This window comes from Silene latifolia, chromosome Y, assembly GCF_048544455.1.
Source record: "Silene latifolia isolate original U9 population chromosome Y, ASM4854445v1, whole genome shotgun sequence".
NCBI lineage: Eukaryota > Viridiplantae > Streptophyta > Magnoliopsida > Caryophyllales > Caryophyllaceae > Silene > Silene latifolia.
The window spans coordinates 44,844,712-44,865,432 of NC_133538.1; the positions used below are offsets into that span (position 1 = coordinate 44,844,712).

Consider the following 20,721-nt stretch of genomic DNA (forward strand, 5'->3'; position numbering starts at 1 on the left):
AAACCATAATATAAGTAATGAAGAAAGTAGCTTCCATTGGTATTGACACCCCAATGGTTCTAGGAATTCTGCAGGGATACACAACATGATTATAATTTGCAGGACATCAGAACATCAGAAAAATGTGTTTCTCAATTTAAATTGCCAGAAATGTAAAGGTATAGTTGTATAGACATAACCAAGCTACAAATGGGCTGATACGCACACCACGTTTACAAAAGTTACCATTTTTCCATTTTGGACGACTCACTATTTCCATTTAAAATAAAAAAAACTAACCTTGATCATAGTCTTATAATCATAATATTAACAAGGACGGATAATTAGACAACTATCATGACAGTAACGTTCAAAAAAGCAAAAATAAAACTCGTAAGAAAGACAACACTTAAAACTGATTAGCATGATAAATTGGTTAGCATGCTAGTGTGCGTAGAATACAAGAGCTAAACGCTATAATATGGGTATTGCTGACAGTCGTAGCTGAGTTGCTATTTGTGCCATACTACAGATGAGACATTCTGTCATCTGCTTTTCCAAACTGAGTACAGTTCTAAGCTTTTGAATTACATTGAGGAATGGATGGAGGTCAAAATGAATAGAAATGATTACCCGATCTTTGAATCGCTAGAAAACGAACTTGGAGAAGAAATATATTGTTGATGTGATCGGTGCTTATGTGTATCTTTGGTTGGATGCAACGCAATAAATGCAAATTTAAGAACTGTATACCTAGGCCTACCGTATACCCAGGCCTCTTGTGGTTGTTGATCGAGATAAAAAGGAAAACAAGGCTAAGATGTGAACAAATGATGGAACATTCCCTGCAAAAAAAGGATATCAATTGGATCTTGAGAGTCCATACTACATAACTGTAATGTTTTATACGATAATTGGCTTATTTACATGATTATTATCTGCACAAAGTAGTCACTATTTATCCAAAAATGGTAATATAAAGTAGAATCACGAAAAATACTCTCCCATCATAGAACTATTGAGGTAAGGGGGAATTTTGTGAGAAAAGTCTGGTCGTACAAGTAGGAAGGTCGTAAAGGCGCAAAAGCAATGTGATCATCAAAACGTTCCTAGTATAAATCCACCTACTCTGATCACAATTAACAACCAATTTCAACAAACTCTTTCCTAATTCCTACACCAAACAAAACTTAAGAATGGAAAACGTAACAAAAGAAATCGTGTCAAAATAACATCAACGAAATCAAGAAAACCATCAACTCCTACAATAAATCTAAAATAAAGACAGTAACCTCTGAAATGACGAACAAATCAAGTAGATTAACCTAAGAAGACAACAAATTGCTGGAACAGAAACTAAGTGATACCGCACAAACTAATAACAAATGTCCGTATTTTTTTTGGCAACAAATCGATTGAACACTTAAACACTAACACGTTTTAAAAGACAAAGGAGGTACTGAAATTCGATCAAACCTCAAAAAATGGAAAAGCATAGCAAAAGAACAGCGATAATAAGTAAATAAAAGGAAAGGAACATACGAAGAAGCGGAGAGATTGATGTACGCCTACAAACGAACAACGATAATAAGTAAATAAACTAGTTGAGCTTTAATTTATGAAATTAAATCAGTCGATTGAAAATTAGTGTGATTGAAACGGAATGAAAGCGGTATGGATCGAAATGTAAATTAGTTGATCGAAATTACCAAATTCCGGATGACAATGGCGGTAGAAAATCTTAGTGATAATGGCGGTCGAAAAGTGATTTATTACGGTAAGAAAGGGGAAGGACCTTAAAAAGAAGCGGAAAAATCCACTTCAATTGATTTTATGCGTTCATACTGTGCTCGATTTTGATCAATAACGATTAAAACTTGCTTTAAAATAAATAAATTAGTAATGAAAGTACAGTGATAATGGCGAAAACGAGATGAATCGGAGAAGACGGAATGAAAATTACGGATGAATTGAAATGAAAACTATTGAATCGAAAGTACCTAAGTTGAGGAGGATAATGGCGGATGAAAAGCTCACTATCAATGGCGGTTGGAAGCTCGGCGTTAATGGTGAGTGACGAGATGAAGATGAAGCTGAGCTGAAGAGAGAGGAGGAGGACACCGTAAATGGCTTTGAGATGTAAGGTGTATGGGTTAGATAATATAGGGATATGTGTCATAATCTGATGAATTTACAATTTTTAGATCCAATGGTTTAGAATGGGTACAGCTACCTCACCCTAAGAAGGGTGCCTCACATGATTCAATTTCTATATATATATATATATATAGAATTAGGATCACATGAGTCCACCCTATCTTTTTGAGTCCGTGAGTCCATGATACAATATCACACGTTATACTACACAATATCACAACCACGCTTTCACACGTTATACTAAATAATATCACAAATGAAAAAAAAAGTTTTAGAAAAAAAAATTCGAAAAAAAAATCGTGATATTGTTTTGTAATACAATATCACACGTTATACTAAACAATATCACAGCATACATTAAAATTTTTTTTTTAAAAAAAAAAAAATAAAAAAAAAAACTTTTTCGAAAAGAAAAATTTGAAAAAAAAAATTGTGATATTATTTTGTAATACAATATCACACGTTATACTAAACAATATCACAGCTTTAAAAAAAAAAACTTTTACGGAAAAAAAAAAAAAATCGGAAAAAAAAAATTTGAAAAAAAAAAAAAAAAAAAAAAAAACTTTTTCGGAAAAAAAAATTTTGAAAAAAAAAATTCGTGATATTGTTTTGTATAGTGCGTGATATTGTTTTATGGACTCATGGACTCAAATATATAGGTGGACTCACCGGATCTTGCCTCTATGTATATATATATATATATATATATATATATATATATATATATATATATATATATAGAATCAGGATCCCGTACGAACTAAATTAAGTTACGAACCGTACGAACTGAATAGGAACCACTGAATTGAAGAAATCAACGGTCCAGAACTACCTCCCTTCCCCATCACTCGCATAAATTCAATAATGTAAACCTTGAATCACTCCCCTCCCATATTCTCTCTCCTCCTTACCTATTCAGCAGACACCACCCTTGCTATCAATTGCCATCAACTCCGGCGATATTAGCGGTCACCAATTACTCCGACGATGACATCATCGTCATACACTTCTTCCCTGACGCATTTTTACGGCCAACTGTTATTCAAATCCTTCGACGGCGCCGACTTCTCTACTTCTCCACTATCACTACTAGGCACCGCCAACCACCGGCAAATCTCCTTGTCTCACCGGTGATTACTATTTGTTCACATAAAAAAATAAGGACATTAGAGACTTTTTAAATGTTTCATCTTTGTTTTTCCTTTTCCAAATGTTAGATCTACTGAGAAATAGAAATAATTTCGAAAAAATAATCATATAATTGCAATCCTTGTAAAATTTCCATGGTGGCTGAGATGTCAACGATGGTCATTTGATCGCCGGCGTCATTTCGGCCGGATTGCTTCCCGCGATTGCGATAGTTAGGATTTGAGCTGTTCGGTGGTGTTTTATGTGGCATTTTTGTGGTGTTCTTTGGTTGGCGTGGCGGTACTATTGCGCGCTGATGGCCAGTTCCGACGAGTTAATGTCGTTGGTTCGGTATTTTTTTTTGATATTTTACTTCCAATTTGTAAATCTAGTATTCAAATCGGAATTGTGGATAATTTTCGACGAGTTGATGTCGCTAGTTCGGTCTTTTCTTTATATTTTACTTCCAATTTGTAAATCTAGTATTCAGATCTGAAATTTTAGAGTGAAACCGTCCTTACCGGCGTCGTAATTTTGTCGTGGTGTGTGTTTGGTCTGCGGTGGTGGTTGTGGTTCGGTGATGATCGTGATGTTCAATGTGTGGGATTGATACACGGATACATTAGGTATACAAACTAGATACCGTGGTGGGATGTGTATCTAGAATTGGTGTTTGTGTATCTAGATTGTTGTGTTTGTGTATCTGAGTAGTGGTGGCTGACACCGTGGTGGTGGTGGTGACAATAATGGTGGTGGTTGTGGTGGTAGGCTGGCAGTGGTGGTGGCGGCAGCAGTGGTGGTGGTGGTGGCAGTGGTGTCGTTATCAGTGGTAATGGCGGTGGTGGGGGCAACGGTGATGGTGGTGGCAGTGGATACACAAAATACCACTCCAAATACACACCGTATTAATACGGGATACATGTGTATCCGGCAGTATAACCATGTGTATCTGGTATTAATACGATGTGTTTCCGGAAGTATGAACGTGTGTATCCAGAAGTATTATAATGTGTATCTGGCATAAATGTCATGTGTATCCGCAAAAATTATAAAATGTATCCGCAAAAAATATAAAATGTATCCGAGAGTTAGTGTTAAAACTTGTAACAATTTACACAAAGTGTATCCGCTAATAATATAAAATGTATCCGGAAATAGTATAAAATGTATCTAGGAGTTAGTCTTAAAACTTCCAAAAAAAATAGTGTTAAAAAAGTGTAAAAGTGCATCTAGAATTGTAGTGTAGAAAAAGTGTATCTAGATATGTTATAAGATATTTGAATAAGAGGTGTATATGGTAAGTATATAAAGTGTAGCTGAAAAAAAAAATGCCTTATTAAGCTAGTTCGTACGGTTAAGACACGTTAAAGGCAAAATTCACTGAACCCGCCCATATATATATATATATATATATATATATATATATATATATATATATATATATATATATATATATATATAGAGAGAGAGAGAGAGAGGCGGGATCTCGTGAGTTTGGTTCTTACGGTGAGTTGTGAGTTTGGAAAATCTCACCATTAGATCAAAAGAAACCAACGGCTAAGAATAAAAAGAAAAATCAAACCACAAACAAAGCATGTCATATTAATAAACAAAAACCTTACGTTCCCCAATCCATACGCCGACCTCCTTCCACTTTCCTCTCTCATCACCCATCCTCACCACTGCCGCGGCGAGATACAACGACGTCGGCGCACCACCGGCGATCGATTATCGACATCTTAATCGATTTTTTCGTTATTTTGATTTTTGAACGCGTTTCGCTTTGCTCGATCTGGTTTTTTTACGTTTGTTTCCTCGCGTTTATTGATGTTCGAGCATGAGTATGAATATGTTATCATTTTTTCTTCGTTGTTTTGCTTTTCCGAACGTTTCGCGATGTGTTGATCTTTCGCTATGTGTTGATCTGGTTTGATTGAGATATTTTTGAAGTTAATTGATGTGTTAAACAATTGAATGGTCGTGTACTATAATTATGATTGGAAGCTTGTATTGTTGGGATCTCGGTGTGGGGACATTGGCGAGCTAAATCCTTGTAGCTTGTTGTATCTTATTAGAATCGCATGTATCTTATGAAAAGTTCTTGTCTTGTCCTTGGTAGTGTCTCGTGATTTGTTCTTCCGATATGCACTCGCAAGTGTGCGATTAACCTTCGTGGTAGCTTGTCGATTCCGGAGGTTTGATCGTATCGTGCATCATACATTGGAAATGAAATGTTTTCAAATTGGCTGAATTTAGTTTTTGTCATTGTCATTATTATGTTACTCGTCTTACAACCGCAAGTCTGCAACTCCCAAAATTCCGGCCATTTTGAAGTAGAAATGGAATTGTTCCAATATTGATATTGAAAACCCGTCATTTAGTCATTTCACGAGCTTTGGGGACAAATAATTTTTGACTGATGAGGTACTTGAAAAAATTGAGCTCGTGTGCCCAAATTTATAATATGTTGATGGAAGCTTCTGTCGGAATCTCACAAGCAAAGGGATAGGAAAGTTAGTGAAGTGCTGCCGTGAGTTTAAGCAATTGGTTATAGAAGGATGGATGGAACCAATTTTATTGATAAGTGCATATTTTATATACGTTCACCCCCTATATTAGCTTCATTTTACATGTCATTTGGCACTTTTCATAGTGTTGTAAGCTAATATTTGTTGTTCTAGTGTATTTGCTTGTCTTAACATGTTTTTGTAGGAATCTAAGCATTTAGAGGCTTTTTCCTATCATTTTATACACTAAGTTCATTAAGCTAATCAAGACCAACTGTTGGACTAAGCATGGAGCATTGGATTGGGTTTTGCATGAAGAAGTTGATGGATTAGTATGAGTAATGCAAATGTTGCCAACAAACAAAGTCAAAGCCCAAATGTTCAAGTCCAAGTCAAGGTGGAAAGCATAAGATTCCAACATGCTTAGGATGCTTTTTGGGAGCTCTAAAGATCATAGATGAGGCATTTACCCGGGTGATTAAGGAGCATTAAAGTATAAACCTTGGATTCCTCACGCAATTAATAGAGGAATTAAGAGAAAATACCCGGAAACACACGACCCCGATCGGGGCCACCTAACCCCGATCGGGGCCGCATGCATCTAGGCTTTTACGTTTTGCTTTCCTCTCCTATAAATAGGAGAGGTATTCTGAGGCTTTAATCATCGAATTTTTATGTCCAAGTTTAGTTTACAATAGCCTTAAGCATTATATTTCTCTCAATAGTTTTCATATTAGTTTACAAATTAGTTAATCTTGTAGTTCTTCAAACATTTGGTTCTAAGTTATTTCAAGCTTTTGGTTATACATTGTTCTTCCATACAAGTTCTCTACTTTTAAGGTATTTCTACTTATAGTTTATATCTCTACATTTCTATTTCAGTTATTACATAGTTTATAATTAAATAATTTGTTTAGATTACTTTAGTTTAATTCTTCCACATGTTAAAACAATTAGTTTATATAAATCATACAATTATGTTCACCATTTCTCTTAATTTAGTTTACATTTCACATTTTAGTATGAGTAGCTAAATTTCCTAGTCTAAGGGCTAGGGGAGCCATGCATAAATCAAATATATAACATGATAAAATAGATTAATAATAATATTGATCATATTGCTTCTATCACATGTTTGTGCCACAATGTTTAATCTTTGTTTAGGGCCCTATTCATTTGATTAAGTTTGTTTATTCGTTCTATAAGTCGAGAGGCACGAAATTGAATTAGACTAAGCATGTATAGTAGGACGACCTAGTCATGGACGAGAGTTTCTCTAGGACCCGGTCTATAGTTGATGCTAATATCGTAAGATGGGTATCTTTAAGCCTAAGCAATTAACAATGTTATTAGTACCAAGTTTATCATGATTATATGTTTATCTTTGCATGCGTGACCCGAACCCCTTAGACTCCCTTTTATTATATAATTTATATCATTATTGTTATTAATCATCAAACAACCAAACCAAACCAAATCGTAATCGACCTTGATAAAAATCTACCCATAGCAATTCACGAAGTAATTCCCGTTTCCTTATGTTCGACCCCTATTGCTACATTAACTTGTTGTTTAGGGAATTTATCTTTGCATAGGTACGCGATAAGCCTATCAAATTTTGGCGCCGTTGCCGGGGAAACGGTTTTATTGCTTTTTAATTGTCGATTTTTATCTTGTTTTTGTTTTGTCTTGAGGAACACTTGTTCCTTGAGACCGTTACTTATCATTTTCCTAGAAATTGTTGTCTTATGCCCAGGTCCTCTCGTAGTGGAGAATTGCTTTCACCGGATTCCGAACCCGAGAAAACCTTTAGGAGAAGACGACGATTTTGGAAGGAAGTGAAAGAAGCCACTTCTCCCGTACAAGTTGAAAGTGCTAGAAAGTCCTACTTAGACGATCTAGAGGCCCTTGAAGAGGAGGAGGTTTCAAGTTCCTCATCTCCACCACCATCACCATCTACTACCAAAAAGATGGTGAAACTTTCCGATCATTCAAAGCCCACCGCGGCCATGCTTCCGGCCGAAATCACAACCACTCAAATCACCGCGCCGGAATTCGAGATCAAGCCGGCTTTCATTAGCCTTGTGGAGAGGAAGCAATTTGGAGGAAGTCCTTTGGAGGATCCCAATTTGCATGTTCAAAATTTTTGTGACTATTGCTCCATGATCCGGCAAACGGGCGTCACCCAAGCCCAAATAAGGGAAATACTTTTACCTTTCTCATTGAAGGACAAGGCCAAGCTTTGGATCAATAGCCTTGACCGCACCGCCATGGGAATCACCAATTGGGAGACATTGGCTCTTGCTTTTTACCAAAAGTTTTTTCCACCGGAGAAAACTCAAACTTTGAGGAGCCAAATCACCGGATTCCGTCAACAAGCTCTTGAGAGCTTATATGAGGCATGGGAGAGGTACAAGGAGTTGCAAAGGCAATGCCCACATCATGGGCTAGATGATTGGTTTCTAGCAATAACATTCTACAATGGATGTTGTGCCGAGTCCCGAAGGATTCTTGATTCCGCCAACAATGGGCGGTTTGATCAAATTGACACCGATCTTGCTCATTCCACGATCGAATCTATGGCGATCCATGATGCCCAATATGTCAATTCCCGAGTTGTGCCACCCAAAGGTAAAGAAGAATCCTCTAGCAACTCCGTTTTGCTACCTCAAATTGCCTTGCTCCAACAACAATTATCGGAAAGAGATGCTAAAGATTCCATTCAACAACTCAATGTCGTGTCTTCAACGAGCCAAATCATCGTTTGTGATGGATGTGGAGGTGCGGGTCACTATGCCGCTCATTGCCGAGCTCCTATGGAAGAGGTAAATGCTTTTCAAGCTCTAAGACAAAGTTCATATCCACCGGGTACATTTTCCAACACATGTAACCCGAATTCAAAATTCCATCCGAACTTGTCTTACAATAGCAACAATGTGCTTAATCCACAACCTCCACCACAACAAAATGCCTATGTTCCTCAACAACAAAAGTATATCCCTCCACCGGGTTATCAAAATCAACAAAGGCCCCCACAAAACAATTACCAACAAAATCCACCACAAAATGGCCAACAAAACAATCAAGGAGTTGGTATGCTCGAGGGCATGATAATCCAAATGCAAAGGGAATTATTGGCTCAAATTCAAAAGAATGATCAAGCTCATAGTGCCGCGGTCAAGATGTTGGAACAACAAGTGGCTCAACTAGCCGCTTCTAATTCTCAAAGGAAGAATGGTCAACTACCTCCCCAAGGTGAGCAACCACATGAAACCGCTAATTCTATTTCCTTGAGAAGTGGTTCAAGCTATGATGGGCCATCCATGACTTTGGATGATGAGGTGGTTGTCAAAAAGGCTAAGCTTGGGGGAAATGACAAAAAGAAGGCTAGTGAAGAGCCTATTGTTAAAGATCGTGTGCCATTCCCTCATCGATTGTTGATGCTAAAGAGGAAGAGCAAGCTTGATGCCAAAGATGTTGGGTCTCCAATGCCAAAAGAAAGTGATGAGGTGGTTATTGAAGAAATCTCTCCTAATGCTAAGGAGAGTGATGCCGTTCCAAAGAAAGTGGATGCTCCTAAGGAGAATGAGAAAGAGATAGTGAAAGATGTGGAGGATGCTCCTCCCAAAGAAGTTGTTCAAGTACCATTTCCCCATCTTCTAGCAAAGCACAAGGTGGAAGGTAAGTTTGCTAAATTTTTGGAAGTTTGTAAGAATTTGCAAGTCACCATCCCGTTTATGGAATTGCTTACCCAAGTCCCTTCTTACGCAAAGTTTATGAAGGAAATCCTCTCAAAGAAGCGATCCTTCAATGAGGTTGAGACCATTGCTTTCACCGAAGAGTGTAGTGCACTCTTACAAAACAAGTCTCCCCCGAAACTTAAGGACCCCGGTAGCTATTCTATTCCTTGCACTATAGGCAAATATACCATTGATAAGGCCCTTTGCGACCTAGGTGCTAGTGTAAGTGTCATGCCCTATTCCCTTTGTGAAAAACTTAACATGGGTGCTTTAAAATGCACAAGTACAACATTGCAAATGGCGGACCGTTCTTTAAAGCGACCTTTAGGTGTCTTAGAAGATGTTCCCGTCAAAGTTGGCAAATTTTTCATACCCGTTGACTTCCTCATACTCGATATGGCCGAGGACTCACAAACCCCAATTATATTGGGTAGGCCATTTTTACGCACCGCGGGTGCGCTAATTGATGTGAAAAATGGGAAGTTGACGTTGGAAGTAGGTGATGACCGGGTTTCTTTTAGCAAAAACAACACCATTAGAAGCCCAATGTTACAAGAGTCTTGTTATTTATTTAGCACTGTGGACTCTTCTTATGCCTCTACTACGCTTGGATCCTCACTAACGGATCCGTTGGAGGACGATATGGGTGGTGTTTGCTTTGTAGGTGATGATGCTAAGGACGCTATTGCTAAAAGTGGAAAAAGGAAGAAAGGGAAATTTTATTTGAAGAATTTCAAATGGTTGAGAAATGCAAAGATAGCTATGAAATGGAGCTTGGTTGGTGGCGAGCTCAATGACAAAACTTGAATCAAATAGCTTCTTACGTCGTGCGGGACGTTAAACCAGCGCTTCTTGGGAGGCAACCCAAGCTTTTTATTGCTTTTATTTATTTTTGTTTTTAATTTTCTGCAATTTATTATTTTTGTAGATTAGTAATAAAATGTTCGACTTGATGATGTTTCTTTTTGTGATTTTTAGGTGAAAATGGAGAAGAGTGAATCTGGCACGCAGCCCCATGCAAGATCCCCGTTCGGGGACGTGGTTTTCGAGAAACAAGAAGGGAATTAAATCAACGTGGAAAAGAGTCAAAACCTGAAGAGGAGGTCAACCCCGATCGGGGTCGTGGTTCTGTGACTTCCCGGCCTTTGCTTTATACAGGTAAAAAAAAAAGATAGATTTCTTTCTATCATTCAAACATACCCGACGGTACTCATTTCCTCCTTTCTCTCTCGTTTCTTCCCATTCCTTCACTAAAGTCACAAAGAAACATCTACACCCCCCCCCCCCGAATTCATGCTAGCTTGGGGGAGATTAGCAAGTCGAGTAAGTTTTTAATTGCTTTGCATATTAGTTTAGATCTTGCAACCCATTAAACATAACCTCTAGTCCTTCCTGTTTTGTGCCTTGAGCCATTTTTATGGTTTGATTGGGTGATTTGGATAGTTGGCACATTGAGGAAAATGTGATGTTTAGCTTGGGGGGAGATATTGCATTTGCATATAGCATAGGATGCATGTAGTGTAGAAATTTTTGAGAGTTGCATGTAGTGTAGAAATTTTTGAGAATTTTGAAAATTTTTGGGAGAAATTTTTGCTTTGTGCTTGCTTGTAGCCTACTTTCCTCTTTGCTTATCCTAAAAATGGCTTGTTGCTAATGATTTATTCTTTCATGTTGGGATATTAGCTACATGGAGATGTCTTGACATAGTAGGTGGGAGATGAAGAATGAACCAAATAGGCTTGATCTTGACTTGCGGCAAGCTACAAATTGGTAAGGTAGAGCCTCTTTTTGACCGATGCATCCATATCCGGTCTCTCTTAGGTGAGTGTAGGTCTCCTTATGATGTGTGTTTCATCAAAACGCACAAGTATGGTTCTCTTGTCATCTCTTGGTAAACATGCATTCACTTGTTATAGCATTTTGGAGCCATTCACATGAATATAATTGCCTTCTTGACCCCTTCACAAACAATTTTCCCTAGCTACATTATAACTTGCCTACCTTGTTGAGCTAGTAGCTTATTTGGTCTTGTTTGGGTGCTCAATTGGGATTTGTTTCAAAGTTTGAATATCATGTGAGCTTGGTCTTAATGCTCTTGAAAAAGAAACGAGAAACGAGAAAAAGATGAAAGAAAAAGAAAGTAAAAAAAGGAAAAAAAAGAAATGAAAATTAAAAAAGAAGTATGCATTGAAAAGAAAGAAAAAAAAAAGAGAATAAGAAAAAGATGTGAGAAACTCTCAAGCATTATTCATATATTTTGGAGAGTTTTCTTATGGTTTGAATTGTAAAATTGGGTTGGAATTGGGATTGAGCACCTTTACAATTTGGTAGTTGCTAGCTTAACTTAGCTCCACATTACCATAATTCATTTGTCCCCCCTTCTTACCCATGTTTATTTCCCCTCTTCCTACTCATTTGGCTTCTCTATCATGCTTACATTTGAGTGTTTTGGCTTGCTAGTTTTGATTGATTACCATATTAGATTGCGGGCACATTATTATAAGTCTAGGATAGTCGAGTGTTTATTCACAAAATTGTCCTTCCACATAAAAAAGAGTTGGAGTGCCCCGTGAGAGTCCATAAGTCAAAAGATCATGCAAGAGCTTAAAGGTTCATTTAAAGTTTTCTATGCTACGCCGTCATGTAAATCTCAACCATGCTTTGCTTTATTCCTTGACCATGTTGTTTCGGGTTTCTAAATCATTATGCTTAGCTTGTTTGGATATTGCAATTGATGGGATTTGGTTTCTTGCTTGGGGACAAGCAAGGGTTTAGCTTGGGGGAGTTTGATAAGTGCATATTTTATATACGTTCACCCCCTATATTAGCTTCATTTTACATGTCATTTGGCACTTTTCATAGTGTTGTAAGCTAATATTTGTTGTTCTAGTGTATTTGCTTGTCTTAACATGTTTTTGTAGGAATCTAAGCATTTAGAGGCTTTTTCCTATCATTTTATACACTAAGTTCATTAAGCTAATCAAGACCAACTGTTGGACTAAGCATGGAGCATTGGATTGGGTTTTGCATGAAGAAGTTGATGGATTAGTATGAGTAATGCAAATGTTGCCAACAAACAAAGTCAAAGCCCAAATGTTCAAGTCCAAGTCAAGGTGGAAAGCATAAGATTCCAACATGCTTAGGATGCTTTTTGGGAGCTCTAAAGATCATAGATGAGGCATTTACCCGGGTGATTAAGGAGCATTAAAGTATAAACCTTGGATTCCTCACGCAATTAATAGAGGAATTAAGAGAAAATACCCGGAAACACACGACCCCGATCGGGGCCGCATGCATCTAGGCTTTTACGTTTTGCTTTCCTCTCCTATAAATAGGAGAGGTATTCCGAGGCTTTGATCATCGAATTTTTATGTCCAAGTTTAGTTTACAATAGCCTTAAGCATTATATTTCTCTCAATAGTTTTCATATTAGTTTACAAATTAGTTAATCTTGTAGTTCTTCAAACATTTGGTTCTAAGTTATTTCAAGCTTTTGGTTATACATTGTTCTTCCATACAAGTTCTCTACTTTTAAGGTATTTCTACTTATAGTTTATATCTCTACATTTCTATTTCAGTTATTACATAGTTTATAATTAAATAATTTGTTTAGATTACTTTAGTTTAATTCTTCCACATGTTAAAACAATTAGTTTATATAAATCATACAATTATGTTCACCATTTCTCTTAATTTAGTTTACATTTCACATTTTAGTATGAGTAGCTAAATTTCCTAGTCTAAGGGCTAGAGGAGCCATGCATAAATCAAATATATAACATGATAAAATAGATTAATAATAATATTGATCATATTGCTTCTATCACATGTTTGTGCCACAATGTTTAATCTTTGTTTAGGGCCCTATTCATTTGATTAAGTTTGTTTATTCGTTCTATAAGTCGAGAGACACGGAATTGAATTAGACTAAGCATGTATAGTAGGACGACCTAGTCATGGACGAGAGTTTCTCTAGGACCCGGTCTATGGTTGATGCTAATATCGTAAGATGGGTATCTTTAAGCCTAAGCAATTGACAATGTTATTAGTACCAAGTTTATCATGATTATATGTTTATCTTTGCATGCGTGACCCGAACCCCTTAGACTCCCTTTTATTATATAATTTATATCATTATTGTTATTAATCATCAAACAACCAAACCAAACCAAATCGTAATCAACCTTGATAAAAATCTACCCATAGCAATTCACGAAGTAATTCCCGTTTCCTTATGTTCGACCCCTATTGCTACATTAACTTGTTGTTTAGGGAATTTATTTTTGCATAGGTACGCGATAAGCCTATCATTTATTTTGGATAAATTTTGAAGGTTCAAGTTTGAATTTGGAGTTGTTAAAACTCAAAGAGGAATGTTTGGTGACGAGTGGATATCAGAAATTGGTAAAGCATGTCCTAAACTCCTATATGTGAACTTGGCAAATTGTAGGGAAGTAACGGCAAAGAGCGTGAAAGAATTGGTAGAAAGGGTGGTTTGGTATGCTTGGTCTTTGAATTTTGTGTGTATATGAAGTCGTGACAACGGTATTTCGTGAGGAGGGCATATGGGAGTATGAGACTGACTTGGTGTCTTTTGTCATTTATTGGGCAGGAATAATATCACAATAACACTAGAATAACAGCACAATAACATGCGGTAAAAAAAGAGTGAAAAAATCAAAGTAGTAAAAAAAAAAAATCAAAGTGACACCGGAATAACATCACAATAACAGCAGAATAACAGTAGAATAACAGCACAATAACACGTGGTAAAAAGAAAAAAGAAAAAAATCAAAGTCATAAAAAAAATCAAAGTGGCACCGGAATAACATCACAATAACACCAGAATAACAGCACAATAACATGCGGTAAAAAAGAATAAAAAAATCAAAGTAGTAAAAAAAAAGTAACACCGGAATAACATCACAATAACAGTAGAATAACAGCACAATAACACGTGGTAAAAAAAAAAGAAAAAAAAATCAAAGTCGTAAAGAAATTCACAATGTGAAATAACATCACAATAACAAATGAATAACAATAACAAAGACAATAACATATGGTAAAAAAAAAGGAGAAAAAAAAATCAAAATCGTAAAAAAAATCAAAGTAACAGCAGAATAACATCACAATAACAGCGGAATAACAATAACAAGACAATAACATGTGGTAAAAAAAAAAAAGAGAAAAAAATCAAAGTCGTAAAAAAAATCCAGGTAAAAAAAAAGCACAATAATAGCATAATAACACGAGTTAAAAAAAATAAGAGTAAAAAAAATTTCAAGTAAAAAAAAAATCCGGTACAAAAAGAAAAAGAAAAAAAGGTAACATAATGAGTAAATTAAAGAAAAACATAAGAGAAAACAAAAATCAAAGTGGTAAAAAAAAAAGCATAATAACACGAGGTAAAAAAAAAGAGAAAAAAAAATTAAAGTAAAAAAAAAAGTAACATTAGAAAAAAGAGAAAATAAGTAAATGACAATGGTTTTATAGGACATGTAAGATTTGATCTTGGCCACTCATCTCTAATATAATCTAGTGGCTGAGATTCTCCCAACTCACAACTCACCATAAGAACCAAAATTACCAAATTCAATCTCTCTCTCTCTCTCTCTCTCTCTCTCTATATATATATATATATATATATATATATATATATATATATATATATATATATATATATATATATCTGGATCCCAGGTGAGAACGAACACTCGGTGAGAACGGTGAGAACACACTAATAAACATATAAACTAAATAGCCCACGTGTAAATGCCCAAAATCAAACCCCCAGACTTGCGTTCTCTCTCCCCCCCCCTTCCCCCTCCCCGCGTCTTATATCGTCATCCATACAACTACCCCTGCCTAACACCATATTCACAGCTAGCCGTCGCCGGCAGCCACCACGACCATTGCCGGCGACATCACCATTCAACCCATATGTCACTGACGACGTCACCGACCCCACCTCGGCGTCACAGAACAAGCCGACAATGGATTCCACATTCACAAAAGGTTAGCCTTCGATCTCACTGGTACCGTCGCCGGAATCCATGGCAATCGCCGGTTGTATAGCCTTCAGTTGTGCAAGTGTTTTCGCAGTTATTTTTACTTACACATATCCCCTGAACGTCTGACTTGATCTACTCACATCCTTGCTTCTGCCATTTTCGGCCCAAAACATATCCAAACAAAATGTCAAGTAATAGATTTATACGGAGAAATACCTAAATACTGAACAAAACGTCAAGCAAAAGAAACAAGAACTTGTTCTAGAGCAAAGGAAAAACACGAGAAAAATGGCAGCAAGCAAAGTTAACAATGGCAACTTCATGTTGTTCTGGCTACTAATTGTGTGTCACATCCCTGATTACAACTCCGACAAGTCCATCGCCTGTACCTCACCGTCTCCTGTTCAGTGGCTTCCCATCTATATCAATGTATCTACACTAACTTTTAATGTATCTTACCACTATTTTAATGTATGTAACATTCATACACAAAATTAGTTACTAGATACATTAAAATTGGATTGAGATACATTAAAATAGAAATCAGATACAACAAGTTTTGTTCAAATCAAATTGAATTTTAATGAAGTTTAAAGAACAGGAAGGGCATTTAACGACGGTTCGATGCGCTTAGTATGGGTTGCCTGACTTTGTCCACGCTTCAAAGTTCAACCACCTTCGTCGGCACCATTGATGTCGTTGTGAAAGATGGTAGAGATATGGTGGTCGAGGACGTGGTACTCGAATTTGGAGGGAGGACGGTCGAGATCTGAGTTTCACAAAGCTAGAAATGTCGGGGATTGATGATGCTCAATGTGTCGCCAGTGTCTTGTTTATTCTCCGGTGGTTCTCCGACGACGTCGATGGCAGGATATGGGTGGTGGTCGATGGGAATGATAGATCGGGAATCTTCAGGTGTTAGTAGAGAGATGACCACCATTGAGGGAATTAAAAGCAGGTGCTCAGTCAAGAAGGTCTCCATTTCTGCTCCGGTCACCGGCGGCAGCAACACGTGAATATTGGGAGTGAGAGAGGCTGGGACTTGGGAGTTGAAGGGGTAAATATGAAATGTGAATATAAAGAGTGGGTCAATTCGTCGATAACATTAAATTTTGTCGGTGGTTTGATTTAATAAAAGGTTTGTGAGTCGTTCTCACCGTTCTCACCGAATAGTCGTTCTCATCGGATCCCACCTCTCTCTCTCTCTCTCTCTCTCTCTCTCTCTCTCTCTCTCTCTCTCTCTCTCTCTCTCTCTCTCTATATATATATATATATATATATATATATATATATATATATATATATATATATATAGATAGATTTAGGATCCGGTGAGAATGAACACTCGGTGAGAACGACCCCCCTCCCTTGGATGATAGGGAAATACAAGGCTGAGATCACACCCCCACATCTATCATTTAAATCCACGCATCCCACCTAATCTCGTTCCTCAGCAACTCACTAACAACAACTACTACGACAAGTCCCCAACAACAGCCATCCGTCGCCGGTAACCACCACGACCGATGCCGGCGACATCACCATCTACCTTAGAAATCGCCGATGATGTCACCAACCATCCCGAACTGACATGGAATCCATGTACACACTACGGTCGAACATAGATCTCAACTCAGGCGATGAAATCGGACAAAAAAATCACGAAATCGTCCGAGAGCTTTACAGCTTGGTGTTCGGCGTCTTACGCCATCGTCGACAACAACCACAATGCCTTATTCAGCAGTATTTTATTCGCCGAAGTTGCTAGCGTCGCTGGATAATCAGCGGGGTCACGTGCACCTTGATATGGCGACGAGATCGAGGCTTACACAAAGACATAATTGTTCGTAACACGGATGAGCGTTCATTTGTTGCGACTTTCTACACCGTGAATATTAGCAAGGGGGGCGAATGGAGAATTCCAGAACAACGCGTTTATTTCGAAGCTTGGGAATTTTCAGTTCACTCCTATTTTGGGGTCTTTACTTGTGGTGCTTTGCATTGGATATATGCATCCTCAAATAAGTCAGATTACTCGATTATTGCTTTCGACATGTTTACCGAGTCACATAGAATTATTGCATTTCCTACTGTAGGAGATGAATATCCTTGGTGTACTGAGTGGATTGTCACTTTTAATGGGTTTCTAGGTTTGGTCTTGCTCCAAAGAGAAGAGAAGGGGAAATCTATGTCTTTTGATGTGTGGGTTATGAATGAGTATAGTGTTGCTGAATCTTGGACAGTCTTTGTCGAAGTGTTGGCGATTTGCTTCGTTACAGGTGAAGAGAGAAAGCAGAATAAGGTTGAAGGATGAAGAAGATGAAGTTGGATGGTGAAATCACCATTGATGGAGAGCTTGGTGATTGTTGCTTATGTTTGTAAAGCCGTGTCGAATATGCGTAAGAGTTGTTGTATTGACTTAATTGTGATACGGAGTACATCTTTGTTTGTTAGTTAGAATTTATTTTTGGTCTAATGTGGGTATCTGCGGAATTAGTCCCTTAGCCATGTAGGGAGGCTTGAGTTTATATCTTTCCTATTTCTAATGGAAATCTTATCTTCTTACAAGAAAAAAAAAATGTCTAGCTAGGGAATGAGAGTGGCTAATACCAATATTATTAGTGTTTTTAATTGAAAATGTGGGTAGTGGAGTGAAATCAAAGGTGATATTAGCGTTGCAATTTACGTCTTCGGTCACCGACGGTTACCACGGTGGATTGGGGAAAGTGTACCTAGGACAGAAAAAAGTGTAACTGCATTGTTGTAAAGTGTATCTAGAATTTATGCAAAAGAATGTATCTATTTTATTTTGTAAAAAAAAAAAAAAGAGTATGAGATTTAGTAAAAAAAAAAGTATCTTAAAAAAAAGTGTGTCTACATTCTTAAAAAATGTAGCTAGGATAAAAAAAAAGTGTATATAGAATTTACTTAAAAATTGTACTTATAATAAAAAAGTGTATCTATATTCTTAAAAAGTATATATAGAATTCGGATAAAAAATATACCTATGATAATCCAAAGTGTATATATGAGTTTTGGTAGAAATAAAAAAAAGTGTATCCAACCTATGTTTCAAGTGTATCTACATTTTTTTTTTACTATATAGATACATTTTTTTCCATCTTTTTTTATACACACTTACCGCCACTAGATACATTAAAATATATTTTAGGTACACTTTTTCTTCACTTACGATTAATGTATCTAGTAATACAATTAATGTATCCAACAATATTTTTAATGTATCTAAAGACAAATACACCCCTAGTAACATAATTAATCTCCAAGTTCTTAATCTTTCCAAAAGCAAGATAAGATTCAGTAAGACGCACCGACTAGCACCATACAAGCTACTACACTTCGTCGCATTTGTAGACCACCGTGTGCCTGACAAAGCACAACCAGCGACACCCTTCTAATACTCCACTAAGACGGACGTACAACCAAGAAATCCGATCTAAGCAAGGTGGTACTACCAATATCGGCTCCACATTAAACTGCGAAACTTCAACCACATTCGTCGGCGCCGCAAACTACACCAGATGAGACAAGACGGACCAGAACTATAATTGTCTTCCCAGATTGTCCATCCCCTGCAATTAATTAATTAAATATATTAATGGATTTGGGTGATTGAAACTTTAAGTAGAAAAATAATTTAATGTAGAGAAAAGTTAGTGTACACACATCATGAGAATTCACATTAGTTTTGCTTTCCTCATGATTTTCCTGATTATACTAAAAAAAAAATGTAGATACACTTGCTCTTCGATTTTCATGATTTTGCTGATTAAACGCCTGCTTCTAATTGCTCTTCGACTTCAATTTTCAATTGATCTGAAATTTTGATTTTAAATTTTAGTCCCGATTGATCTAGATTTTTAGGATATCGCTTGAGTCTCTTAACCTCGCCGGAGTTGCGCTAGCATCACGGGTGTTCATCGTTGTTGACTTGTTGCTATTGATCGTCGTCGGAGTGGCGGTGGCGGATGATAAGCAGTGACGAGGGAAGATGATGGGTGGAAAGTTGGAGTTTCAATCTTGACCATGACCGGCGCCGGAGAGGTGGTGGTGAAACTCCGGTGGTTGCCAAACGGCGTGTTTGGGTGGTAGTACAGTCGAATGGTGGATTTATGGGGATGATTTTAGGAGAGATGGCAGGGAGTTTTTGGGGAATGATTTATGATGAGAGAAAGGGAACTTAACGTGGAATAGTTAGTTTGTTCTCACCGTTCTCACCGAGTGATCGTTCTCACCGGATCCTATATATATATATATATATATATATATATATATATATATATATATATATATATATATATATAGAAGTTAATAATTCCTCCTCTCAAATTGAGTCCATAAGTTCTTCAAGAGGGCTGGATGGACTCAATGAATGGTTGAGATGTATTTGATTAAGAAATTTATTAAAAGAAAAGGTAAAAAATGTGGATGGTTGGATTGAGATGGTTGGTTGAGATTGAAAATTACCAAAAAAAAAAAATTACCACTAATCAAATTTCTATACATTAATTAATTTTTCTTTCTCTCTCTAGCCCCTAATTAATCAGTTTTGAGTTTTAGATTTCAGAAGTGTAAATGTAATGTTGTATGAGTTTTACAAGTGTAAATGTGACGGAAATTTTGAATTTATATAATTTTAACATTTTACTAGTGTAAATGTGATGTTTTACGAGTGTAAATGTAACATTTTAAGAGTGTAAATTTGATTTTTTGTGACGGAAATTTTGAATTTATATAATTTTAACATTTTACAAGTGTAAATGTGATGTTTTACGAGTGTAAATGTAACATTTTAAGGGTGTAAATTTGATTTTTGTGACGGAAATTTTGAATTTACATAATTTTAACATTTTACAAGTGTAAATGTGATGTTTTACGAGTGTAAATGTAACATTTTAAGAGTGTAAATTTGATTTTTTGTGACGGAAATTTTGAATTTACATAATTTTAACATTTTACAAGTGTAAATGTGATGTTTTACGAGTGTAAATGTAACATTTTAAGAGTGTAAATTTGATTTTTTGTGACGGAAATTTTGAATTTACATAATTTTAACATTTTACAAGTGTAAATGTGATGTTTTACGAGTGTAAATGTAGTATTTTAAGAGTGTAAATTTGATTTTTTGTGACTGAAATTTTGAATTTACTTAATTTTAACATTTTACAAGTGTAA

At 36.5% G+C, this 20,721-nt stretch overlaps 1 long non-coding RNA gene and 1 other non-coding gene across 2 annotated transcripts; both read right to left on the bottom strand.

Moving 5' to 3' along the window:
* Nucleotides 1-8,116: 8,116 nt before the first annotated feature.
* On the bottom strand, nucleotides 8,117-8,223 carry LOC141634669 (small nucleolar RNA R71). Its single transcript, XR_012539394.1, has one exon. It is a non-coding gene; the product is annotated as a small nucleolar RNA R71 (small nucleolar RNA).
* Nucleotides 8,224-18,566: 10,343 nt separating this feature from the next.
* On the bottom strand, nucleotides 18,567-19,776 carry LOC141633796 (uncharacterized). Its single transcript, XR_012538555.1, has 2 exons — nucleotides 19,213-19,776; nucleotides 18,567-19,118 (listed from the first exon to the last, which is right to left on the bottom strand). It is a non-coding gene; the product is annotated as an uncharacterized LOC141633796 (long non-coding RNA).
* Between the last annotated feature and the right edge of the window lie 945 nt (nucleotides 19,777-20,721).